This window comes from Apium graveolens, chromosome 2 (genome assembly GCF_009905375.1).
Source record: "Apium graveolens cultivar Ventura chromosome 2, ASM990537v1, whole genome shotgun sequence".
In the NCBI taxonomy this organism is placed as follows: Eukaryota; Viridiplantae; Streptophyta; class Magnoliopsida; order Apiales; family Apiaceae; genus Apium; species Apium graveolens.
The window spans coordinates 54,057,740-54,069,229 of record NC_133648.1 but is presented as its reverse complement, the minus strand read 5'-3'; the positions used below and the strand labels follow the sequence as shown (position 1 = coordinate 54,069,229).

At 36.0% G+C, this 11,490-nt stretch overlaps 1 non-coding gene across 1 annotated transcript; it reads left to right on the top strand.

The window, feature by feature from the left end:
- Positions 1–8,847: 8,847 nt before the first annotated feature.
- Positions 8,848–8,954, top strand: LOC141709392 (small nucleolar RNA R71). The gene has a single exon (XR_012569971.1). It is a non-coding gene; the product is annotated as a small nucleolar RNA R71 (small nucleolar RNA).
- Positions 8,955–11,490: the final 2,536 nt, after the last annotated feature.

The window sequence follows — 11,490 nt, the reverse complement described above, 5'->3', positions numbered from 1 at the left end:
CCTTGCTCTAAGAAGAGCAAGCTTCTCAACCTTCCCGCTTCAGATGAGACACTAATCCTTCTTTCAATTGACATTTTGTCCTTTGATGCAGAACTGTCTGATAAGAGGATTTGTGCCTTGATTCTTCAGCAAAAAAGATGCTTCAATTGTTATCAATGACTCCAATAATTAGTTGTTATCAGTGATAGCAATTGCCGAGTCCATGATGACATCCCTTTTCTGCCTAGTTTGTCCCATAATGAAAACCTTTGTTGTCATCTCCAAAGATTATTGACGGAATAGCTTTTGTCAATCACATTTGATTGTGAGGCTCTTTCTTTGATCATGTGCCTTGAGTATGAATTACCAAGAATACATATGAATCAATTAACCTGTTATGTCCTGCACTCACAAATATATTAATAGTTCTTGGTACCCAACTTATCAGTTTGGGTCCAGATGTATTAGAGATATTATTATAAATAGAGATAACAACAGCTGCAACCTTATCATGCTAATTCTTGTCTTTGACTGATCATTTTCTCCAATTTAATACCCTTGACAGATTTGTCTTAGGTTAGGGGATAAATGGTTTCCACCTTACATAAGGAGGACTAGCAGTCTTTGCCCTATTATGATCCTAAACATGCTTTCTACAATTAAGCAAGCATTGTATTAGGAATACATGGCATTCGTTCAGAAACATTACACCTAAGAATTAAGCAAGACATGCATGATATGGAACAAACAGAATTAACAAATAAATCACTAATTCTATCTAATCCAATCCTGTTGATAAATCTCATCTAGCTATCTCAATCCAATTATAAATTAATACATCTTAACAAACAATTGAGATCAAATGAATAAATCACATTGTATTAGGATACAAGAGATAAGCATAAACAAAGGTCTTATATGCTGGAAAAACATATACCTCACTAAAGCAATTAATCATGTTCAACAAATATTCAAACACATATTTAAGATCATCTAAAGTAACATGCACAAGTTAAAACATCAATCCTAGTTACCAGAAAATAATCTAGTGAACTAGTTCAACATTATCTATATGTGATGCTATCATGCTTGTGAGAGTGTTAAACATTTAAACACTAAGATCTTATCATGCATTGAATATTGAGAACAAAATATTACAGTGGTTCAAGAAATTGAAACCTGAGATATATGAGTTGGACCACTTTAGAGATTGCTATGAAAGCAAGATATTCATGATTCTAGTCATCTAATCCATCTCAACTCTTTCCCGTGCACTATAAGTTTTAACTGGCTGCTATCCTAAGAAAACATTCCACCTTTGTATCAACTCTTTAACTGAATCCCTACTCATCCTTGTTTGTCAAGCTTCTTGTTCTGTTGTAGCAAAACCCCTGATAGTTACTTGACACATATTGCTTGTCAAACCTGTAGCTATCAAATCTTGTTTATGTCCCAACCTCAGTCTGCAACCACCTCTTGAACTGCATCTGTAAGAATCTCTGCTTCAGAATAAATAGGCTTGATCCTTAGTTATAGCTTATGTACTCCTTATGAATCTGATGCAACTAAACTTCCCTGACAAGTGAAACACTGCCCTGATGTCCAGTCCCTCAAGTACTTCTACCTGAGCTTCTTCTGATTCAGCTATCAGCATCTCTTACATTCTATCCCGAGGTTCCAACCTTAATGCATGTAACTGAGATATTTGTTTGTCCCCACTATTCTCTCTGACCTCTACAATTTCTGCCTGTATGATTTCATTGATTCCCGGATAAATATAATATTGGTACAAACCACCGTGTGACTGTATAATCTGAAATCATAGAGCTGTCTTAAAATCTCCGAGAAAAATTGTACCCGTAGAAATTTCATTCAATTCCCGCATCTGAAAACCCAGTGGTATCCTATGGGGTAAGCCTTTGAGGAAGTTCCACAATTTTCGTCTGTAGGTCTTGAAATCATTTTAATTGGAGTGAGAAAACCATTATCTATAATTTCCGTGTTCGGGAATTTTCCGTCTGAATAACACATGGTCTTCGTTTTCTTCAAAAGATTAAAATCCACTTTAAAAGCCCGGAGGAATCCTGAGTCTACCAATCCTTTGAGTACCTTTAATTTAATATTTAAGAAAAATTAAATTTACATTATTTTTAATTTTCTTAGAAAATAAATTAATCAAAAATAAATAATTACGAGAATTTTTTTTTCAAGAATTTCAAATTTTCTTAAAAATTAAATCAAACGTAAATTATTATTCAAGAAAAATTTAAATTTAAGAATTTTAAATTTTATGGAAAAATAAATAAATCAGAAATAATTAATTAAGGTAACAAAAATTTGTTAAGTATTCTATGGTGACCCAGACAGCTCTTGAATATTCCTTTTCCTATGGCGATCAGAGTAATTGAGCTTCTGTGGCGACTATTGCTTCACTGTAGGTCGCTACATATGCGTTAGAAAATTTTACACAAATCTGTTTGTGGCGACTACAGGGAGCTAGTATTTTCTTCTGCATGTGCACAATTCCGCGAGTCTAGCTACTCGTCAAACAACTCCCACGTGGCTTCCTGGCGCCTGAATTATACTTGTGCGAGGTTGCACTTCAAGATCCGTGCGTGGCCACCACAGATTCCCTTCCATTTTTTTGTTTACGCGCGCGTGTTGCACATATCCATGAGCTGCCAAAATCTGATTAAATGCTAATCAACAACATAAAACCAAGCCAATTCATTCCTGTTAATCTTTGGAAACTACATTTGTGTACATGTACTGCTGAAGTAAATCAAGAAATGGCAGCGAAATTGGCAGCTAATTAGCCTTGAATTTCTGAGATAATATGGCACCTAAAAATTCTGAACTTAGCACTTTAAATCCTGAAATACTCATTTAAAATAATAATTATTATTTACTAAAATTTAAATAATAAATTTATTTATTCAAATTTATAAAATAAATTTATTTTAAATAAATTCATATAATAAACTTATTCAAGTTTAAATTATAAATGCATTTAAATAAATTTATAAAATAAATTTGCTAAATTAAATTTATAAAATAAATTTATGTAAATGCAAATTAATAAAATAAATTAATTTCTGGATCCTGATTTGTGTGTCAATCAGTCAGTTCTGATACCAATTGTTAGGTCCCGAATTATCGTAGAAGGTGGGGTTGAATACGATAATCACTAAATTAAAAATTCTTTCGAATCTTTAGCGGATATAATATTTAGTGCTCGGTTAGTGGTTCCATGTTCTTGAGTTGAATAGTGTTTGGGAATATAAAACGAGGAACACAAGATATTCAGGGAAGTATATAATCATATATAAATCCTCGATGGGTGTTGCTACACTCCGGTAAATAAATTAACCGGCTACAATCTAAGAACAACAAAGTTCCTAGCTACTACAAAGATTTACAAATCAAATCCTATACAATGATCTAGCTTTTGTTTGTCTAAGGATTTAATTACCGGGTAACGATTATAATGCCCCTATGAATATACAAGAATTAAATCGGGCATTATAACGTTACTCCGGTGAGAAGTTAAACGAATATTCAAGGTGCCGGAACTTCTCTATAAATCTTTGCTTCTTAATTTATCAGCTCTCTTTTTATTGGAGAAGAAGATAAACAGAACAACTGAACTGATCTGCTGCTTGTGTAGTCTTTATATCAATTCAATTGTGTGGCTGAAATTGAACCACACAAATAATTGATTGTACAATAAATTGTGGTTGAGGTTTCTGTGGCGACCAGGTACTTTTCTATGGCGACCAAGGTAATCACTTGCCTGTTTATTTTGTGTGGCGACTGAGAGATGCATTAGTAACTTAGTTTATTTTACAAGCTTTACTAACTTGCGACCTGGGAACACTGTACTAGTACAAATTATGTACTTAAACAAAACAAACCACCTCCTGTGGCGACCTGTCACCCTTGGTTCCTTTTTTCCTTTTTTTTTAATTTTCTTTTTGTTTTGTTTTTGTTTTTCTCTTTTTTTTGTTTTCCTTTTCCTTTTTCTTTTTCTTTTTGTATTTTTTTCTTTTTCTTTTTCTTTTTTCTTTTTCCATATCCTTTTTTTTCTTTTTCTTTTTAAGTTTAAGTTGTAACTAAATTAATTTATAAAATAAACTTAAATATAACTTATATAAATAAACTAATTTAGATTTATAAAATAAACTTATTTAAAGTTTATAAAATAAATCATTTTAAGTTTATTAAATAAATTATATTAAAGTCCATGATAGGGATAAATAAATTATGATAGTATAATTAAATACTGCAAGGTGTGGGCTGCCAGGCCCAATAAAAAGATATATGATACTCAGACCAGAAAGGTTAAGCCTGATGGACCAGATCAGGCCAGATGAAATAAAGAAGGCCCAAAAGCCCTGATTATTAATTAATTTCGTAATTAATTAATAAGGGAAAAATCAGCTATTGAGAAGTCCCGATAAGGATATAAATCCTTATAGATTAGCCTCAAGGGGACCTAAAAGGATAAGGAATCAGTTTCCTACTATCTAGGACTCCAAAGTCCATTCTAATTATGAGACTTGCCCACCAAATCTCCTATACCAAGTCCAATTCAAGGACTCCCAACATCTATATAAGGGGCCTCACCCCACAAATCAGAACTACGTTTTTTGGCTTGATTCTCTAATTCACAGAGATACGTAGGCATCTCGTAAAGGAAGAATTAAGCTACGAAACACGAGAGCAGCCATTAAAGGCCTTGAGCTCCCGAATCTTAGTAATAAATACAGCAAATAATAACCTTAGTTTTTTATCCATAACAGTCCATTAAATAAATTTATTTAATTTACCAATTAAACTTTGAGCTTCGTCAGTCCTCTGAACTGTTTAGCTGTATACCCCGCACACCACTTATCGTATTTAACATATAAACGTTCAATCCAAGTACGTTCCTCAACTTAACAATTCTTCTATAAATAATACCCAGATTCCTTTCACGAGCTGTTGACGTCTAGTGCAACTGGTCTGGTTCACAGACGACTAACCCCAATTCAGGTCTTCGTATTATAGCATTGATTAAATTGTTAAGATTACAACAACTTTATCGCTTCAGACACTGACTGTCAATAAACAACTGTACTTTCACTAGAATCCTTTATGATACTTTAGACAACATCTTCATTAACCTCTGTCTATACCATGTCTTCAATTCTTCAGATTTCTATGCTTCAAACACTGTCTATCTTCAATCAATGACAATACACTGAAATCTTCCGGTAGCACTTGTATACTAAATCTTCAACATTTCTGAAATCCTGAAAGTCTTTAATCTTTGTTCTTCACTGCGGCATGATCATATTAATGAACTTCTTTCAGTGACCTGTAAACAGACTTCAGGCCTTCATCTAATCTTCTGATTCTTTGTATTTGCCTTATCTTCATTCTTCCTGATTTCTTGTGTAGACGTAGTATTATTAACCTGTCCCGTTCAAGTGTTGTTATCGTGTTGAGTTATCACGTAATTGTTCATACAGCTATGTAGTCTCACCAACAACTTGGATCTTCCAAATGAGAGAGATGATCAGTGACTGGATTCTAAGTACCTTTCCTGTCCTTGATCTCTAACTCAAATTCCTGAAGTAAAAGGACCCATCGAATCAGTCTAGGCTTCGAGTCCTTCTTCGAGACGAGATAGCGAATCACAGGGTGATCAGTGAAAACTGTCACCTTCGTCCCAAGCAAATAAGATTGAAACTTCTCAAAACCATAGACAATGGCCAATAGCTCTTTCTCAGTAGTAGTATAATTCAGTTGAGCACCATTAAGGGTCTTACTAGTATAGTAGACCACATGAACTATGTTGTTCTTTCTCTACCCAAGAACTGCTCCAACTGCATAGTCACTTGCATCGCACATCATCTCAAAAGGTTCATCCTAATTTGGTGTAGTTATGACAGGTGTCGTGATCAAACTCTTCTTTAAAATCTCAAAAGCAGCTAGGCACTCATCATCAAACTTAAACGGGACATCTTTCTCTAAAAGATTGTACAAGAGTTTAGAGATTTTAGAGAAGTCCTTGATGAACCGTCGAGAGAAACCCGCATGACCAAGAAAGCTACGAACTCCCTTAACAGAAATTGGTGGAGGAAGATTTTTGATAACCCCCATCTTGGCTTTGTCCAACTCAAGACCTTTACTAGAGACTTTGTGCCCAAGAATAATGCCATGTCGCACCATAAAATGACATTTATCCCAGTTGAGAACCATATTGGTCTCAACACACCTTTTAAGAACGGCGCCAAGATTATGCAAGCACTCGTCAAAAGAATCACCGAACACCGAGAATTCATCCATAAACACCTCCACATTTTGACAAATCATGTCAGAGAAGATAGCCATCATGCATCTCTGAAATGTGGCAGGTGCACCACACAACCTAAAAAAACTCTTATGAAGGCAAAAGTCCCAAATGAACACGTGAAGGTAGTCTTTTCCTGATCTTCTGGAGCAATGCAAATCTGATTATAACCCGAATAGCCATCCAGAAGACAATAGTACTCATGCCCAGCCAATCTGTCAAACATCTGATCAATAAACAGAAGATGGAAGTGATCCTTCCTTGTGGCCTTGTTCAGCTTCCTATAATCCATGCAAACTCTCCACCCTGTGACTGTTCGAGTAGGAATGAGCTCATTTTTTTCATTAGCAACAACTGTGATACCTCCTTTCTTCGACACACACTGAACTGGACTCACCCAAGAACTGTCAAAAATAGGATAGATGATCCCTGCATCTAGCCACTTAAGAATTTCCTTCTTCACAACTTCTTTCATAATCGGATTAAGCCTTCTCTGTTGCTCAACCACTGGCTTGCTCCCTTCCTATAGCAAAATTTTATGCATACAATAAGAAGGGTTGATTCCCTTGATATCTGCTATAGTCCATCCAATTGACGACTTGAACTCTCTCAGAATTCTTAAGAGCTTTTCCTCATCACTACCTGAAAGGTCAGATGCAATAATAACAGGAAAAGTAGATACATCACCTAAAAAAGCATACCTTAAGTGTTCAGGCAATGGTTTAAGCTCAAGTGTAGGAGCTTCCTCAATAGATGGCTTGAGGCGCTTTGGAGAATTTTTCAGCTCTTCCAATCCAAGAGATTCAAAAGGCATACCAGCCTTCGCTTCCAAGGAGAAGCATTCAAATACTGCAACTGTTCATCACCTTCATCATCTTCACTATCTGAATTCCTCAACAAGGATTTCTATTAGGCATCAGACTTTAGCATTTGATCAAGTTCTGAAGTAACCACAAAATTGACCAACTCCACTTTTAAGCACTCCTCATTTTCAGTCAGGAATTTCATGGCATTAAAAACATTAAACGTCACATCCTGATCCAGCACTCATATAGTAAGTTCACCCTTCTGCACATCAATCAAGGTTCGGCCAGTAGCCAAGAATGGTCTTCCAAAGATTATGGGAATCTTCTTATCCTCCTCGAAATCAAGAATTACAAAATCAGCAGGAAAGATGAGTTTATCCACCTTGACCAAGACATCCTCCATAATTCCTCGTGGATATGTGATAGATCGATCGGCTAACTATAAGGTCATATAAGTTGGCTTTGGATCAGGTAAGTCCAACTTCTTGAAGATTGAGAAAGGTATCAGATTGATGCTAGCTCCCCAGTCACATAAATATTTGTCAAATGACACATTTGCAATGGTACAAGGAATAGTGAAGCTTCCAAGATCTTTAAGCTTCGGAGGCAACTTCTGTTACAGCACAGCGCTGCATTCCGTAAGAGCAATTGTCTCTAAGTCATCAAGCTTCACTTTCTGAGAGAGAATACCTATCATAAACTTTGCAGAACTAGGCATCTATTCAAGAGCTTCAGGGAAAGGTATGTTGATATGAAATTTCTTGAACACCTCCAGAAACTTCTCAAACTGCTTATCCATCTTTTTCTTATGCAACCGCTTAGGAAAAGGAGGTGGAGGATAGATCTATTTCTCCCCTGTATTACCCTTAGGAAGGGTGTGTCCCATAGTAGTCTTCCTTGGTTCCACTTCTGCTTCCTTCTGCACTTTTTCTTCAGCCACAACTTCTTCTCCCGAAAATTGAGATTTTTCGGGATTTGCAACCTTCCTAGACCTCAATGTAATTGCCTTAACATGCTCCTTAGCTTCCTTCTTGCCTGGAACTTCAGTGTCACTAAGGAGTGTACCAGGTTGGAAATTTGCCTAATTTGATTCTCCAAGGTCTTGATAGACACCGCTTGGCTCTTGCACATGAGCCTCAACTCCTCCAATTCAGATTTTTCATTAAACTGTTGCAGCTGGAGTTATTGTCTTGGTGCATATTGCAGTTGCTGAAAATGAGGAGGGTTGTATTGCTTCGCAACATACTGTTGATAAGGTTGCTGAACCGCATTCTGAGTATGGCTCCAGCTAAAATTAGGATGATTGCGATTGTTGGGATGATAGATGGCTGGAACCGGTTGCTGCGACCTCTGAAAGTTGCTCACAAACTGAGCTGGTTCACTAGAATACCATATTGCTCCGTCTCATGCACACCAGCACAAAGCTCACAGACACTAGTGATCTCATTAACTCCATAATTAGCCAAAGAGTCCACCTTCATCAACAAAGCCTTGAGCTGAGCAACTATAACAGCAGCTGCATCTACCTCCAGAATTCCCGCTATCTTGCCCTGAGTTAGTCTCTGAGTTGGGTTATGGTATTCATTAGCATCCATCAGTTCAATCAATTCAGAAGCTTCATCATAGCTTTTAGCCCATAAGACTCCTCATGATGCTGCATCAAGCATGGATCTAGAAGTAGCACCCAATCCATTATAAAAGCAGTTAATGATCATCCAGTCAGGCATCCCATGGTGAGGACACTTTCTAAGCATCTACTTGTAGCGATCCCAAGCCTTACATAAAGATTTTCCAGATTGCTGAGCAAATTGAGTAAGTGCATTTCTGATTGCAGCAGTCTTCGCCATAGGAAAGAACTTAGTTATGAACTTTTGAGCAAGATCCTCCCATTTGGTGATAGACCCTGGTGGGAGAGAATGCAACCAATACTTAGCTTTATCCCGCAGAGAGAATGGGAAAAACCTCAACTTAATAGCATCTTCAAAAAATCCATTGAACTTGAAAGTGTCGTAGATCTCGATGAAATCTCTGATATGCATGTTGGGGTCTTCTGTCGGAGAACCCCCAAACTAAATTGAGTTCTGTATCATCTGAATTGTGCTCGAATTGATCTCAAAGGTGTTAACCGAGATGGCTGGTCGGACAATGCTAGGCTGAATATCATTAATTTTTGGTTGAGAGTAGTCCATCAAAGCTTTCATATTCGCTTCTGGTTCTCCCATTACAATAAGAGCCTCTTCTTCAACTTTCTCCTCGACAAAAAGTTCTTCAAAAAATTCCTTAGCTACTATAACTTCTTCCTCAGCGTGATCCAGAGTTCTCTTACAAGACCGAGAACGCGTATGCATACACGCTCGCTAGAGTACCTGAAATGCGACAAGGAAACAACTAAGTAACAATGTCCGAGTCAATAAACTTTAACGACCCCTTATGACAAACACATAAACTAAAAATTAACACCGAGTCCCAGGCAGTGGCGCCAAAAACTTGTTAGGACGAAAACACGCGCTAATATTCATGTAAATATATGCGATCACAATTAATATAGAATCAATTCTAGTTCGTTCCCACAGAGACTGGTTTTGGTTAATTTCAATCAATGCACTTATACAACAATGGTATGGCTATTATCCAATGCTAAGATGATTAACAATTTAGGATTGTTTATAACTACGATTAACTAAGAGATTATACTAAGAACATTAACTAAGAGATTAAATAGAGTGATTAACTATATGACACAAACATGGGTTCTAACTTCATTACTACTTCATTCAATAGCCTTCTTGTTCTTAACCTTAGCATGCAATGGTGATGACACTAATCAGATAACACGAAAATGATAAATGCCCACTTTCGTTGTACGGATACCATACTACCAGACATCCATAAAAGAGATATAAGCTGGATAGACACCAATTATATTGAGACCTTATATGTCTATAGAATTTGACAACATAACGGTTTAATGCACAAGTTATCTATCGTGATTAGATAGGGAAAGTAAGATGGTTAAAATTACCTACGAATCATGCATGACAAATACATGAACCTATGCTAGCATGGCAAGTTCTAAACCTCTAAATTCACTGTCACTTCATTAGAGATTAACACACTATCTTATAAGTTCGCGACGCTCAAAAGACGAATAAGTACAACCAATACTAGGTTATCATACATGTTAGATATATTTATGATGTCATGACTAATATTATTTGTGTTTAGTTTTCAGATCTTACTTAACAGGACAAATCAATACTTAACTGGAAATCAGTACTTATACTGAAGTCAGGACTTAAGATATCAGAACTTAAGTTGTCAGAACTTAAGTTATCAGGAGATAATATCAGGACTTAAGGAGGCTTTCAGATAAGGAAAACGGCTGATTGAAAGGAAAGAAGATCAAGACAAACATAAGAAGAGATATGCATGGAGAAGAATTCTATAAAGAATAGAATACTTGGAAGAAAAGATAACTAGTTGATATATATTAGGAAGCAGAATTATACTCGATATCAATTAGAAGATTATCTTGTAACTGTGTAGTATATAAACACAGCATAGGGTTTACACTATATGTGTTATCTAATTCGAGAATATTAATTATTGTAACCCTAGCAGCTCTCGTGATATTTGTTCATCACTGAGAGAGAACAGTTCTTTGTAACAGAGTTTATTGTGTTGAATAAAATATGTGTTCTGTTACTTAAGTTCTTATATTCGATTTGATTGTGCTAGACTTTGTATTCAACCCCTTCTACAGTGTGTGTGACAGTGGTAACTGTAATAACCCCAAAATTTTGGACTTTTTGTAACCCTTATGAATAGTGATTTTGCTGATTATGCTGAATAAGAAAACTTTTCATGCCATGCTTTGTAGGGGTTTTTTTATTGATATTCTGAGATCTTATTAGTACTCTATATGGTATATAAGTGTATGTAAAGATCGTCAGAATCTAAATTCGAACACTTTGATTTTTCCCGAAAATCCACCAGATACAGAAAGAATTGAGTATAAGGTAACATGATTAAAAGGATTTTAATTCAAGGATTATAAGAGAGGATCATAAAAGGAATATAAAATATTGAGAAAGGTTTAGGGGAACCCAAGTAATAAGATCCCGGGTATGATCCCTCAGACGATAAACGAGAACGAAAGTTAAGCGAACCGTATAACAGATCAACAATCATTAGCCAAGTAATTAGGAGTTAATCAAAGAGGTTAGTGGGTGATGATGTCATCACACCAACAAGAAGAAGACAAGTATAAGAAGATGACATAAGCATGGTGACTTAAGCATGATAAAAAGGAGGGATTGGTTGGTTGGTTGATTTTGAACCATTCATTTCTTACCATGGTAAAAAGTT